Consider the following 16,999-nt stretch of genomic DNA (forward strand, 5'->3'; position numbering starts at 1 on the left):
TAACTTGAATATTTGGTAACATTTAATAATAGGTCATGGGCAGATATTTGGTTAATCTCAAATTAGGAGAGAAAACTACAGGAGTATTTCAGCTGAAATTGCTGTAAGGTTGTGTGCTTACCTTTTTAAAGTGACAGCACTGGTGTTACACAAAATGTGTCGTCATGCAGAGTAATACATTTCAAGGGGAGGGGGGTCGTTAAGTTTAGGTCTCAGATGGGTGACATAATGGAGGCTGCCTCGGATGATCCAGTAAGCTAAAACTACAGGTAACCACTAGCACACTGGATAATGATGCAAACTCCTTGTTCTCTATTGGTGTTTTTTTTTCCCCCTTTTTATTGGACAGTGTGCCAGCATGTGCCCAATATTTTACCTATTTCTGGACCGAATGTCAGCCTAGCCTGTGCTGTTTGTCTTCTTAGTTACCGCCTTAACCAGGATTACTGCAGAATATAAAAGTCTTGTGAAGTCTTAAACTAGATATTTAAAACTTCTGGCCATAATATGTCTGAAAGTGTCCTAATTTTTACTGTTTGTGATATTAATTTAGGAATGTCTGATCCATGCATATTATAATGGATCAGATATCTGCAGAAATATAAGCCAGATACAGTTCCGGTTCTCTGTCCGAGAGGTGACAATCAGATTATATCTACAGCCTGCAGTAGTGAGGAGCGTTTTCAGAACATGAAGTGGTTAAATGTCTGCCTTGTTGAACTAGTTTTAAAGAGGAATCCTAAAATTCCTAATAATGTAATATGCAGCTACAGTGTTTCCGCTTTGTTTAAATTAGCCACTTTTTTGTCAAAACAGGGAAAAAATGAATCAGGACACCCTTAAATAAATTGTAAGAAGGTATCAAAGGTATCAAAAGCACTGAATATGCTTCTGCAACTACCTTGTTAACAACGCATATCCATGTTTATGGAGTCACATTTTGAAGTATAAAATAACATATTTACGAATACAAGCCAACTTTGTCATTTTACAGTTATCTTAAAACATAAAATCTGGGTTTGACTGAAGTTTTGGTCTGTATATTTTCTCTGTGTTTCGGTAATGAAACACAACAAATTCTTCACTAGTGATTTTAGTATTTGATCACTGGCACCTTGAATGGATGACAGACTACTGAAGTACCATGCACATCCCTGATGCAGTTCTGTGTTTTTAAGAAAAAATGGTCATAACTAGAGAAATTTGTTGTTAAGTTCAGAGTGTTAGCGTCTGGTACCAGGATTCTGCAGTGCAAATATAGCTGTTTTGTTCATAAAAGCAACCACTGAAAGCTACATATACTGTATGTCTTCTGGTTTCTAATATATATTGTTGGTAATGCTGCAGTGAAAACTTCAGTAAAACTTTAGTAAAAACTTTTACGTTGGAGTTAATGAAATATGAAAATTAGGAAAAAAAAATTGGAAACTGGAAAACCCAACATAGTAACTGCATTTAATTCAAGTGCGATTGACTGTGTAAGTGGACAGGCTGCTGGTGACTCTGCCCTCAGCCTATAGGGTGAGGAATACAATAAGTTGACTAAAAGCAATAAAAGAAAAAAGTCTATACTGGATTAGAAGTGCCTGTGTCCAATATTCTCTGAGGTCTCGGAGGGATTTGCAGCTGACAACTCATATGAAGCCGAGCTGGTAAAACTTTGCCAAGCTCGTGGGGGCTTGCTGGTGATATTGGAGTTGTGATGAAAGGGGCTCAGCCTCATTTGGGGGCCCTCTGGTGCCTGTATGGGAATTTGTGTTAGCATTCCTTCACAGTGATCCACTGTGCGGCTCAGAGTGTGCTGGGACACTGAAGAATCCTCTGTAAACCAGATGCAGGAAACTACTTCTATTTGCTCCTGCAGCCCTTTTGGGCAGGTGGAAGGTGGGGCCGCATGGGTTAGGAGTTATAAGAGTCCTGCAGGGACATACTGGCATTCTGAATTTCAACACTAACTCTGTAAGAGCTGAAGAGGACCAGATTTCCTAGTGTTATTCTGTCTGGAAGAATAACAACAGTGACAGATGAGCGAAATCCCAGGTTGGAGTTTGTGGTTTGTCTGCAAGCCAAACATAATTTCAATTTATTTATTTATTTATTTTTACTGGTTGTTTAAGCCACGGTCTGGTGGTGAGGGGGTGGAACTAGATCCTGAACATTTGAATAAACACATGCAAAAGTGGAAACAGGAAATCCTGCCACAACATGGAGAAATAAGTGGAGCAAATTTGGCCTCAGGATTCAAAACAGCTCAGAGCCAAGGCAGATTCGGTGCCTCGCTTTGAAATTTTCACAAACGTTTTTGACAGGATGGTCTTGGCAACAGATATTTTGTTGCAACAGGTATTTTGCCACCTCCGGGAAAGGGGAAAATGCTGTGTATCTACTGCCTCAAGAAGCATTCAGCAGTCCTCACTGCTTTCCTGTCGAACCCTTGAACCTGTTTAAGGAAGAAGGCTAGACAGTGTTTCTATACCAAAACATCAGTATAATAATGTCACTAAGACTGGTTCCACAATTCTCCAGAAGCCCTTTCTTATCTGCTGTTTGTATGATTTTTGTATACACTCCTAAACATAAAGGTGTCAACAATCTCAGAAATAAAGGTATAAAAACTCTCACTGGAGCAGTACCTCTCCTGTCACAGGGGTGGTACCCTCAAGGGTACGTCTCAGTACCTTTAGACAGGGAACATAATTGTATCATAATCTATTGAAATTATATTTAAGATGCACACCTTGACTCATCTCCAGGCTTTTTATTTTACTGTTCTGTGCAAATCTGTACTGTAGGTTCACAGATGGATCTCTCTCTTTCTACATTCACATACATCGGATCAGCCAGCAGTTTCTACACGTTGCATCGTTTCTAGGTTCATCCGGCGGATTATAAAGTGTGCTGTCTGGGGTTCAGAAAGCCTGGTCTCTGTAAAGAACAAGGGCAGATGAGGTCTAGAAGTCCTTGTTGGATTTGTTTAATAGATCCATTTAGTTGCATAGAGATCGCAGATTGGAGAGGAATAAAGACAAAGGTGTACAAAACCCACACTGTCTCAGTCACACGAGTGCTCCTGCCAATTTGCCTCGTCGCCAGGTTGACCAAAGTCAGCGTGCCCATTGTGAGGAACTTTTCAGTTTATATATATTAAAAAAAGAAGTGTGATATCAGGTGAAACGTCTCTGAAGGTCAGTAACTGTTCTCTGACTGAGTTTGACGAAGGAAAGATGACATTAATAAATAAAAACAAACACATTGATGTGTAATTGTACGGTGACATTTTGTTATCAGTAACAGCAGCATTCAAATACAGTGCGAGCACCCTCACCTGCCTCATCTGTTTTATTTCCATCAGAAAACTGCAACATATCAGGCCAAACTTGTCGGAATTTGGCATGTGCCAAAATCGACTGATTCCAGTTTTGCACCCCTAGTTATACACCAGTTAAAGGCTCTTCTTCAAAGCATACGTCCATGTCGGTTTTAAGAGTGTATTTGTTTGCTTTAGGTCCACAATTGGTGGACAACAGTCAACACTAGATTTTTTATTGTCAGCATGCTCTGCGAGTTCATATAAAGCCTTTAGTTATTTTGACAGATTGTAATGCATGACTGGAAGTGATACGGCCTACATTGTTTCGTAGCACCTTAACAGAAGAATGTGCTTGTTGCACAGACAAAATGCTTGAATTAAACCAAAAGAAAACATAAGTTAATTTAGTTAATTATTAGCAGTTTAGAAATATCTGGTTGCAGCAGTACTCAGTGCCCTAAGCTTGCTGGACAGACATGTTTTAGTAGGCAAAGCAAACTCTTTGTCTGTGGGAGACGAGTGTTATTCAGAGGAGTGTGATTCAGTTGTTGCGTATGCAGTTCTTCTCAGTTTAAATTGGCATCTCCAGCCATGCAGTTCCCTCACCATCCCAGTTTTCTCTGCATGTTCTTCTGAAACTCTCCAAGATAACCCTGCAGTGCTCCTACTTGTTCCTGATTGCTGAAGTGAGAAGATGGAAAACACAATTTTTTTCCACTTATTCTGTGTTCACTTCTTATCCCACCCTGTTTTCTGCTACAGCAAAAGGTCAAAGAGCTCAGAAAATTAGCTGAATAGGAATGAAGATGAAATATGTCCGCCCCTCCTGCAGCCCACCAGTCTAAAGTGTATGACTGGCTCGCGCTGACGTCTCTTTAGGACTCTTCCATCACAAGCTGTTCTAACATCTGTTGAATAACCGCCGCGTAAATTGTCCTCCCTGCACTGAGTGTGAGCCATGAAATCGCTGCTTCTTTCCAATGAGCCTGGAGGTGCAGGGGGGGAAATGGAGTGAGCGGGAAAGAGCTGAAGGCAACACTGGGCTGAAGGCATGTGTCTGTATGTGTCTCTCTTTGTAGGTTCGTTCACCAGCGAGTTAACGAAAGGGAAATATTACTTCATGCTTCACTTGGCGTCTCCATCTGTCCTCAGGCCTGACGTGCCTCTCCGCTTTATGCAGGTGTATGCGCTTCCCTTGACTGCCTCTTTGAATGCCATTATGGCTCATCTCTGTCTATTCTTTCTTACCACATGCTGACCCAACCTACAAGGCTGTTGCTGCTCTCTCGCTGTAATTGCCCTGTGAATAAATGCAAGTTCACTGGTGCTGTAATGAGTTCATTCTTAGTTTCTCGCCATGCTTAACTAATACAGATCTAATTTACTTTTGCGAAATGTTTGCCAGCTTGCGTATGGAGCTCCTAACAAACCTTCAAGTAGACCACCAAAACTCTCCTCATCAGATAAATGGGATCTTTGAGAGAGAGAGAGAGAGAGAGAGAGGGAGAGGAGAAAATCAAGCTGTTCAACCACAAGTGTTTCTGTCCATCCTTCCACTGTGAGAAGACAACTCAGCACTATGAGTCTGAAAGGATGTGTAGCTGTTAACAAGACCTTACTGAGAAAAGGAAATGAAAGAAAAGCAAAATCACAATAGAACACCAAAACTTGTACATCTGAGATGTGGAGTATGGTTTTGTGGACTGGTGAATCTAAATTTGTAGTTTGGGATTTCTTGGATAGTGAAAAGTATAAAATGCAACCAACTGCTAAGACTGGACTCCCAAATGAAATGGTAGCTGTAATGAAGAAAATGTGTAAACAATTTAAACACTGAAAAAAGTGATGGTTTATTTATTTGTTGAGGCTTCTGTCATTTTCTGTTCAGTTTTTTGCAAAAGTAGTACTTAATGGTTGTTCTGACTGGAAATTCATAAATGAAGAGTGGTCTCTGAATTTTGTACAGTACTGTACAATGAGTGAAATTGTGTAGATGCATAACATTATTCAGCTTATTATGCCTATACTTTTCTTTGCCTTTTGTGCTTGGGTGGTAATTCATACTAAAAATGAATTAATTCATTCATACAAAGTCTTTTTTTCTGCAGATGTAGAATAAAAATAAATGCTTATTAATTTACACCAACTTTGTAGTTCTACAGTTACAGACTGTAGTCCATCTGTTTCTCTTATACTTTGTTAGCCCCCGTTTACCCTGTTCTTCAGCGGTCAGGACCTCCATGGACCCTCACATAGCAGGTACTGTTTGGGTGGTGGATCATTCTCAGCACTGTTGGCTGGATATTTTTGGTTGGTGGACTGTTCTCAGTCCAGCAGTGACACTGAGGTGTTTAAAATCTCCAGTGGCACTGCTGTGTCTGATCTACTCGTACCAGCACAGCATACACTAACACACCACCACCACATGAGTGTTACTGCAATGCTGGGAATGAGCTACCACCCAAATAGTACCTGCTCTGTGAGGGTCCATGGGGGTCCTGACCACTGAAGAACAGGGTAGCAAAGTATGTAGAGAAACAGATGGACTACAGTCTGTAACTGTAGAACTACAAAGTGCACCTATATAGTAGGTGGAGCTGATAAAATGGACACTGAGCTTAGAAACAAGGAGGTGGTCATAATGTAATGCCTGATTGGTGTAACACGTTTGCATTTCAGAGTCAGTATCACAGAAACAATGGTGACCTATTGCCATAGCCATGCTGGAATTTAGAGGCTTTGCCTGACTCTGTCTCTCTTCCACAGACGGGTTAAGTTTATATAGCTCACTCTGGAACTCGTGTGTGTGTGTTTTTTTTTTTTTTTTTTTTTTCTCAGCAGGGTTTTATTAGTCACTCGATCAGGTTGTAATTGGAGCGTTCTGTTAATTGCATAAACGCTTGATTCAGACCTTTTTAAGTCTGAGAAGAAGTGGTTCATTTTCTTTGGCGCAGTAATGCACTTTTCCCCGTGATGGATTGCTTACATGGCTACAGCAGAATCATTTCTTAGATTTCTATAATTATTATTCACGCTGCCGTGCAACACTTTGATTGAAGAGGTATTGTCAGTAGTGATTAGTCCTGATTGCATCCCATTTTCTGCCCATTTTTGGTATAATTTTCCAGCTCGGCTGAAGATGAAGAAGCGCAGGCTTTCAGATGTTGCCCTGGATCTATCTGTGGATACGCAGTTGAAGCGGACTGAACAGTACTTTGGATTATTTTAGTATTGTAGACTGTTTGTAATAGCTGCCTTGATGGCTATGTTTGAGGCTTCATGCTGAAAATATAACACCGACAGATCTTTTAATGTGGTAAAACGTCTCTGCTCTCTTCTCCCTGCAGTAGAAATTGATTTAGTCCGTTTCACATGGCTTACGTGAGTAGCGTTCGACATGTCTCCCGCTGCTTTCCTGCCTCATTCCAGAGTGCGGGTTTCATTGCCAGCGCTGGCTTTCAGCCTTGTTGCTTTTGTGCCCTGGCTGCTTATGAAGAGAGTATTTAGTTGCAGTGTGGCAGGTAGCTGACTGAAATGAAGATGGCAGTAGTGTTTCCTGCCTTCTGCCTACTCTGTTGCCTCTCTCAGGTTTTTATTATTGCTTCTCATGCTGTGTAATTGCATTGTTCCCTCGCAGAGCCCCACTGGTTCAGGATAGGAGGGAACTATCAGAGGTGCTATGCAAATGGGTTATAAAATTGCTCAGGGGGAGAGGTTTACCTGATTGTACAGGTGTCCTTCCTCTTTAGCTATGATTCAACACTCTCCACCCATGGCACTCTGCATTTACCCATTCAGACCCAGTGGCTAGATTTAGTGTGATGAGGGAAAAAAGTCCAGAAATCTTGTTCTGAGTCGTTTTAAAGTGTTCATTTTTTAGTTATGGCTTGAATGAACATGTAACACTACTGTTTCAAAGACATTTTTATTCAAAATCAAGTTAGGTTGGTGTTGGTGGTGGTTTTTAGTGACCCTTATTAGTCCCACATTGGGGAAATTTCACCTCCGCATTTAACCCATCCATGAAGTGAAACGGCACATACACACTAGTGAATACACACACACTAGGGGGAAGTGAGCACACTTGCCCAGAGCGGTGGGCAGCCCTATCCGCAGCACCCAGAGACCAGGTGGGGGTTAGGTGTCTTGCTCAAGGGCACCTCAGTCATGTGCTGTCGGCTCTGGAGATCAAATTGGCAACCTTCGGTTCAGAGTCGGTTCCCTAACCTCCAGCCCACGACTGCCCGAGTTAGTCTTTTTTGTTAGTCTTTAGTTAGTCTTGTTTTTTAATTCAAAGAAGAATATACTAAAATATGTTTAAAGCCTGAAATATATGATATAAAAGTCAGAGGTGTTGGATTGAATTTCACAGAACTTCTTCAGACCATGTTATATGTCTTTTGTGCATTGACATCTTTTTTTTTTTGACTTGGGGAAAAAAAAACTAACTTGGTGTTAAATTCACTCGAAAGAGCCCCCGAATGTTCTGTCTCACGTTAGGATGAAGCTATCTAAACCAAAAAATTTGCTACATACCTTGAGGTGTGTGTAATCGATTACATTACACATTACATGTGATGCTGGAACTGATCTCTGTTTTCTACCAGACACATTTCAATGCGGTGCTCCAAGTTCCTAAACATAATGGGGAGCATTAGAGAGGTTAAACATTGTGACAGTTGTCTGGCGCCTACCTCATCACTTGGGCGCAGGGGCATCCCAGCTTGTTTGAAGCTCCATATACTGAGGAGCACGTTGTTTTGTTCAAATTGCTTTGTCCTAGAGAGAGCTTTATTTATATATATATATATATATATATATATATATATATATATATATATATATATATAATGTGTGTGTTTGTGTATATGTAAAATATATAAATGTACATAATGTCTTTGTAGATTAACAGATAAATGGTTCTCAATAACGTTTTAATAGTCAGTGACGTTTATAAGAACGATGAAGCTCAATGAAGGGGCTCAGAAACTTTAATAGAATAATACAGATCTGTCTGCACAGTTGATATGTGTAGTATGAGTCACTGACAGAGTTGAAGGAGCTTGAATTGGAAGCAGAGCTTGCCTTTTCAGTATATGGGCGCAAGCAAAAAGACCTTGATAAAGACTAAAACCTGTATATAGCCTGCACTAACCACATACAAAGAACTGTAAATGTATTACAGCAAGAATATCAACGCAAACATCTGAGCAGTCATGCAGTGAAATTGGCCGCTACTTTGTAAAAAGCATCAATGAGCGAATGAGTTTTAATGTGTGTTTGATTTTGTTCTTCAATCAAAAATGTATTTCATGCAAGGAAATAATTAGTAGTTGGATGATGGAAACGGCCAGTACATACAGAGCAGTGGAATTTTAGGAAGTAGCTGCAGCTCTCTGTACTTTTAACAAGCGAAAATAAAAATGACAAATGATGTTGACCCCTAATATGGACCAAAGAAAATGAAAAACAGAAAATCAGATACGGTCATTAGTGTGTTAAGTGGGATGCTGGGGTTTTATGCACTGTCATGCACGGCATTTTGTGGATGTTGCAGGTCATTTTTATGTCATTCTTGCAGAAAAGAGCCCATTCTCTGTATGGGTTTGTGAGCTGGTTCTGCTTTTATTGTTTGCTTCTTGTTGCTGAACAGAACTGCTCTGGAAGTGGACATCTTGCAACATAAAAGCTCTTTAAAGCAATTTGCAGCCATCCGTGTTTACAGAACAAGATAAATGTGGACAGTGTTTTGGTTTAGGAAGGTCTCTAAGACACTCTAGCTTTTATAGTTCACGGTAAGTCATATCAGTGAGTCTGCATGACCATAGTGAAGGCCTGGATGAGGTTTGTGCTGCTTGAGAGAAGTTTAAGGATGTATTTACAGAAACAATTTGTTTTGACTAACTTCTGTTTGTTAGCAATGTTGTCCTCGTAGCTCCAGCCCTAAGTGGAAAAATGAGATTTTATGCTGAACCGTTTCTTTAACTCACTTAAACGTTTTGTACTGTAACAGCATTTAGTCTAAGAAAGTTTCCATTAGCTCTGGATAGTATGTGATACTGAGAGCATGCTAGCAGACCGAAGCGTAGGAAACCCATTTGTATTGCCCCTTGACCTCATAGGTATTATGTAATTGCCTAATTGCAATTATTTAAGCTGATGTCAGTTTCTTTCAAGAGTTGTTAGCATTTGCAGATGTTTACATCATGACAAACAGAATTTGGAGTGGGTGCGATTTGATCAGCTAGGAATCAGTTAATTAGCTAACATGGCTACTTAAAGCCAAGTAAGCTTGGATTTCTCACTTGGGGGTTTTTACATTTCATGTTAAAACCTTGTCTTTACTGGAATTCTGTGAAGCTGCTTTGTGACAACAGTTGTAAAAAGCGCTATACAAATAAACTTGATTTGATTTTAAAGGGAATTATGCTGATTGTTCAAATCTGTTGCTTAATTATTTAAAAAAAAAAAAACAGTTTTAGGCCAAACTCTCCTGAAGATTTTCAGGAAATTGTCATTGCACACAATGTGAACTGTCAATGTGAATTTTGAACTGTCCTACCTGTCGTTTTAACACGGGGCTGAAGCTGCCTTACTTTTCACTTTCTTGTTCGAATTTTCCCGTTCCAACTTCTTACATTTAAAAAAAAAAGTGTGTGTGTGTGTGTGTGTGTGTGTGTGTGTGTGTGTGTGTGTGTGTGTGTGTATAATATAATGTGCAGCTGGCAAGACATTGCTGCTTTATATGTGTTGCATTTAGCTGCATTATCATTAAATGTAGTAAAGGAAGCTCACACTTTTGAACATTGTACCCACTTTTGAATGTTTCAGCCATGACTGTAGAGCACAGACTGATGTTCGGCGCTTGGAAAGATGAAGGTATTCAGGTATTCAAACACTTTCATCACACGGAGCAGAGAGCCTCTCCTGTTGATCCAGTCTTGCACCAACAATTTGAAACACTATGTAGAATGAATTGACGTTACATGCATATATAATACAGAGTATGTTGTTCAAAGACCTGTTGCAAGCTTCACATTCTTTTCAGCGAAGGCTGTTCACTTGGCAGGCCATGTTTGCAAAGCCACGGGCAGTCAAGACCAGGCCATGCGAGAGCAAGGTCCTGTCTCTGAATGGGGAGAGGTCAGAATGCTCGAAATTGAAGGTCAAATTACTGTTTCAAAAACATATTTGAAATCACTGATCAAAATCTGACAAAAACCTCAAATAGTTTGTGGTCTGGATAGGTTTGGCTCAGGAATGCACAAAAAAAACGTGTTTTTTGGATCGTTTTGGCTGCTGCGCTTGCGCAGATGTCCACATCGAGATATGCTGCATAACCAGCAAGCTGATTGCCCTTTTTTTTCTTGAGACTTTGCCCACAAACACATGCAATGTTGAGTGTTACAAGCTTTCCTCTTCATCCTTTGACCAGTGACTGGTCTTAATTTTTCACATCTCTGGTTTAAGCTAGAATTGGCATACAGTGTGAATATACACCACCACTAGCTTGGTGAGATTAACGTAGGATCTTGGCGCAAGTATTATGCCAGCAGCTTGTTGGACAACAAAAGGCTACTTATGAAGTGAATTGTAAGGTTTCTGCTTTAAATTCTGCTGTTTAACGACACCAACTGGCAAATCTTTGTGATTTTACAGCTGTATCTGTTTCTTGGTCTGAACAGATTCAGGAGAAATGGCTAATATCCCATACTTTATATTCTGTTATATCTGTGCTATCCTGTTCGCAGGTAGTCTTTCTCTTTTGCCTGAATTTGGTGCTCCACAGGCTCGAGTGTACAGTACAGGCTGGTATATGCTGAAATTCTCTAAAACAGCAGGAGAGTCAAGTGAGGAGAATCTCCCAGCCTTGACGGTCACTTTATCCATCTTGCCAGGTTTTAGAAGGCTGTCCACTTTAACTTATGAATATTAAAAAATACTCATCACATTACGGCACATCCTTTTCAAATATAACCAGTTTCATTTAAGCAATTTCTGCTGTAGTGCATCTTTTAAGAGTCTTAACAGCCCTATTTCTCATCGTTACTCAGGAGACTTCTGTGTTTTTTATTTTTTTTATTTGTGTTCAGTAACTGCCTACTTTGATGGGAAAGAAGGACAATGATAAGGCATTGAGCCTGACCAAACAATAGGGACAGTAAAGTTTGGTTTGACAGTTAAGAGATCCGTGTAACTTTTTATTAAAATGCCCATTAATGCATTTTGCATACATTTGCCTTGAAAGATGCTTTCTAGTAGTTTGAGATGGCAAAGACTACGCAAGCGCTGTGTCCCAGTTCGGGGGCTGTGTCCTTTGGAGGCTGCATTTGAAGGCCGATTGTGTCACAGTGGCGCAACTAGACGAGAGCAAGGGTGCAGTGGTGCTGTGACTCAAACTGATAATCTGCCATAGGGCAGACCGTCCCATTTCGGTTCAGAATTCACGGGTCTAAGCAGCCCTTACACATGTGCTGCTCGTAATCAAGACTTCATGCACTTTACTAACAGACTAATGCTTTCAACTCTATTAGGTCTCTCAGTAGACAGTCAATGCCGGCAGTGGTCAGTAAGAATTGCCCAGAAATGCAAATGTGAAATTTTTCTGAATAAAATACTTCCATCAACAGATTCACAGCTCGACATCTCTCTGCTGCCATTCTATGAGAAATATATGAAACAATTAAACAGGCAGTCTTTGCATATCGGCACCCAAAACATGCAGATTAAATATTTCTTGAAATGTCAAGTCTCCAGTACAGCAGCACATCCTTTTGGAGTTACTGGAAGCTGACAAAACCACAGCCGAAAGAACCACGCTGACATTTTCGAATGCGCTTATTGCTGAAAGACATTTTCAGGAACACGCTTTTCAGGCCGTGCAATCAAATTATGAGTCAGCAGTCTTATCACAGAAAAAGCACAAATGGACAAATGCTGAAGAGAATAATTGTATTAAAAGGCAAGTGAATAACAGGCTTATCTAAATACTTTGCAAACTGTATTAAAGTTTTTCTCACAAACATTACGCAGGCTCAGGTAATTAAGTGCACCTGTCGCAGTAGTAATAAGGCTTTGATTCATGGCCCTCATACATTTTCGTATTATGTATTTTCTTCCATTTCCTCCGAACAGTGCAGGCATAAAATATGAATGTAATGATGACTGTTCTGACTGTGCCACGTGAAAATAAGTGAACACATCCTCTGCGGAGAACACACTTCTGTACTTTTTAAAGTGCAGTTACTGTTTATTTGCTGAATTTAAAATATTGGGGGAAAGAAAAACAAATTTTGGCCTGTGCAAAAGTTATGGCACACATGGATTTTATATATATATATATATATATATATATATATAATTTTTTTGACTTGTTAAACTTGGCGAATAAAATTGTGCTTTAAAATTTCCAGAAAAATGCCATATTTAAATTGTTCCCTGTAGAGGAATTTTTATTTTATTTTCACAAATCAACAAAAAAGAAATCAATCAATAAAACATCATTAAACTGAGTTTTAAACTTTTTGTAGACTGTTTGTTTTTGTCACTATGATTCTGAGTGGGAGTGTAAAGGTTGGATGAAAGTTTCTGTATTAAACACTGGCTGGCATGAATGACTGGCACACTTACGATTTTATGGTTGTGCATTATAGATATCATAGTGCATAATGTGAAATCATATTTTTCATGATGGTGTGGTCAACTTAGTTGACTAACCATTGCAGCCCTGCTGTGTACCCTGTGTGATGTCTAGGAGCTAAAATAAAGTAAAAATGAAGTCTAATTTAGGGTAAAGACACAAAGGACTGTGCCAGTTTCAGTAGCGGCTGCAGAGAGGCGGAGGTGATGTTGAGGTATATGGTGCTTCATGATGACTCATTTGGTTCTCTGCCTGGCTGCTTGTTTGTCGACTGCCACTCAAAGCCACCTGCCCGTTGCCATATGCTCAGTAGGCAGGCCTAGTGGAGTGGTCTGAGGATGAGGAGGCAGCTTCACGTGCTGACAGCTCCCAGACTCGGCCCTTCACTTCATAGCACACTCAACTGCTCCCTCCCTCCCTCCCTCTCTCCGTGCGTGCCGCGCTGCCTCAGTCCCACATATTGCACTGTGCACGCAGCCACTGGTTTCTTCCCTGACTCAGCCCATCCTCCTACATCCACACCAAGTGCGTGCATGTAGAGTTTGTCCACTCTGCCCAGCGCTGACCCTCAGTCCATGTGACCGTGCGCTGTGTTGGCCGGTGTACGAGGAGCTGAGGGGCTGATGGGATTACACACTGCTCAGTGGAGCTGGATTTAAGCCTTTGTGGAGGAAAACTGTGTCACTAGGATAAGAGTAGGCTATACTCACCATATACAGAATACCCTGAAAAGGCTCACAGAGGATTGGGCTTGGTGTTAAAAGATGATGTCAATATTATGGAGAATCTTGTTTTGTCATGCATCCACTTCAAACTTGTGCTTAGCTCATATACATTTCCCAAAGTAGGTTGATGTGATCCGTTTCAAAACTTTATTTATTTCTTTATTTATTTTTTTGTATATCTCCAGCATTGAGCAGGGTTTTTATAAGCATTTCAGGTAACAACTTTTTGTAAGTGAGCTTTGAGAGCAAATAAATGCTTTGAATGTCTGGTTTCTGTCATCAGACATTTTGGAAAATAGGTGAAATTCCTCTTTTAATGGCTTATTTAAGTCTATTTATTTGGCTGTTTTTAGAATTCTTTTTAAAAGTTTTGAAATCAAAAGTATGTCCTAAATGTACTCTGATTCTTTTCTGACAACCTTAAAGTCTTCTAACTAATAAAATGAAAAATGATGCCACCCATCTGACAGATCTCTTCCTGGCCTTCCTGGCCTTCCTGGCCATGATCTTAGAGCAGCTGCCTGCTGTTATCTACAGTTTTCAGGAGGTTGCTGGTAGAGACAGTATTTTTCACAAATCTTGTGAAATGGTTCACCTGCAGTGTTTTTCTGCCAAGTGTTCAGTGCTCTAAACTCCAGCTGCCCTACTTTACTGGCAAATTGAGCTGTTGCGCTGATGGAGCTGATAAGAGATATAGGTCTTCAAACACTGGTGATCTGCATGCAAATATGTGTCTTTAGTACTTTTATAAACAAATCTTTTATTCAGCTTCTTTAGTTGTAATGGTTGAATTTGGCTATGCAAACTACTGGATAACAATGCTTTGGAATTAAAAGGATGAATAATAGCAAATAATCTGCTGTTTAAAGGTTGAGGCACAATGAATAAATGTATTTAACTGAAGTTAAAATTGATGAAAAAAACAAAGGACTCAATGCAATTGCATGACCGTAAAATCAGTAGAATGATAAGGATGTGACAGTAAAACGTTCTGCTGCAAAACCGAGTGAGCTTGGAGGAGTGGGAGATGTGTAAATGTATGGAGGTTGTCTCTCTGCGCGTTTTATTACTTTGAATAATGATACTGATTGCAAGCTATTTACATGTCCATTAGATTACAGTGTAGGAGCCATTCACACAGGCCGAAGGTGCTGGAGCTCTGCTCCTGTGCTCTTCGGCCCATGTTAACCCCTGCTGGTAACGATATGCTGTTGTAATCGAGCGCTGCTGGTAGCATAATACACAGCTAACTTACTTGGCTGCATTCCTAATTCTTGGTTACTTTCATTTTAAAATGAGTGCATTTCTGTTATAGTGACTGTTATAATGTAGGGGTGGCAAAAACACAGGACACTACTTCATGATAAATGAAAAGTATCACTATTTATATATAATATATATAAGTTGTACCAGACAAAGTATCAATTGGTGACATGAATATTCCAAACTATTAATACAAAGATTTTTATTCAGTTTCGTATACTGTGCTGCACTTAATCCAATCTATCCAGGAGTAATTATGCTTTCTTGATCATGAAACATGCAGTCGGTCAGTGTTCTTTAAGCACTGACTGGTGAAGCACCGATCCAATAAGCTGCATCTATATCGGCACCAGTGCTGGCTACATTATACTGATCGGGTATTGGCTGGACGTGATCAGTCCAGTATTGATAATGATCATTAGACACAGCTGCTCTAAATCGGAAGTGTGTCATTCCAAAACATGCTAAACATTAAATTCTCCCTTTGTTTTTATTAAAGGAGCTGAATTCTCTCATTCAGCTTATGATTATGAATTATTATGATTATGAATCACAGGCAGACTATTTTGTTTAGGGAGATGTATTTCAAACAAATGTGTTTCTTTGCAAATGTTCTTTGAAATGCTCTTTCTCTACAAAGTAAAAGCCCCTCAAAAAGCAAAAAAAAAAATCAGATTTTTGCGTGATTTTGGAGGTAATACTGATTAAAATGTCTGTATTGATCATTAGACATCATAGCTCTAAAAGAAAGCAAAATAATATGGTTGAATCTGAAGTACTTGTTTTTCTCATTTTCAAAATTTTGTTTCAGTACCAAATTTTCTTAAAATAGATAAACAGTCATGTTTTGGAATGAACTATGAAACTATAACCGCACAATATATGAGGTAAACTGATTTTAAGTTGAAGAAGGAAACTGTATCGGCTGATATGCTGAGTTCTGGGAGAGTTGGTTTGGTGCATCCCCAGCACCGACAGCATATACACAGAAAAACAATACGCTGTAATTTGACATAATTCATCATAACCGTCAATGTCGTCATATTGCACAACACTTACTATGGCATGTGGGATTTTCCCAGGTCTTGTTGATTTGTGTTCTTATGAACAGGTCTGATGGACTGCATTTTTGTGGTTCCTCCACATTTACAGTGCAAAGTGAATTTGACTTGCCTGCATGATGTCTGCAGAAAGCTTTCACTGTGTTTCTTCTTCTTTCGGCTGCTCCCTTTAGGGGTCGCCACAGCGGATCATCTGCCTCCATCTTGCCCTATCCATTGCCTCCTCTACTTTCACCAACCATCTCCATGTCCACCTTCACTACATCCATAAACCTTCTCTGAGGTCTACCTCTTCTCCTTCTACCCGGCAGCTCCATCTCCAACATTCTTTGACCAATATATCCACTATTCCTCCTCAACACATGTCCAAACCATCTCAACCTGGCCTCTCTGGCTTTATCTCCAAACTGCTCCACCTTCACTGTCCTTCTGATCTGCTCATTTCTAATCTTGTCCATCCTTGTCACTCCCAACGAAAATCTCAGCATCTTCATCTCCGCCACCTCCAGCTCAGCCTCCTGTCTTTTAGACAGAGCCACAGTCTCCAAACCATACATCATAGCAGGACGCACTACTGTCTTGTAAACCTTCCCTTTCACTCTTGCTGCTATCCTTCTGTCACACATCAGCCCTGACACCCATCTCCACCCACTCCATCCTGCCTGCACCCTCTTCTTCACCTCTTTTCTACACTGTCCATTGCTCTGGATGGTTGACCCAAGATATTTGAAGTCATCCACCGTTACGACCTCTACTCCGTGCATCTTCACCTTTCCACCTGCCTCCCTCTCATTCACACACATGTATTCCGTAAAGCTTTCACTGTGTTTGATAAACCTTAATCTGATTACCTCACTTGAAGACATTGTTTGGTTGTTTATGAAAGGTGAATTTTTCCTGATTTAATGTGGTTCTTGAAGCGCTTTGGTTTAAACACCTGCACTTTCTCTTCAGCAGACCTGCAGAAACGACTGGTCTGTGAATTTCCAATTTGCTGTAA

The 16,999-nt window shown here is 40.1% G+C and overlaps 1 protein-coding gene across 5 annotated transcripts in view; it reads left to right on the top strand.

Annotated features, from left to right (window-relative positions):
- tjap1 (tight junction associated protein 1 (peripheral)) overlaps positions 1 to 16,999 on the top strand; it is a 97,669-nt gene that overhangs the window by 18,355 nt on the left and 62,315 nt on the right. The window lies entirely within an intron of this gene.

This window comes from Pygocentrus nattereri, chromosome 5, assembly GCF_015220715.1.
Source record: "Pygocentrus nattereri isolate fPygNat1 chromosome 5, fPygNat1.pri, whole genome shotgun sequence".
In the NCBI taxonomy this organism is placed as follows: Eukaryota; Metazoa; Chordata; class Actinopteri; order Characiformes; family Serrasalmidae; genus Pygocentrus; species Pygocentrus nattereri.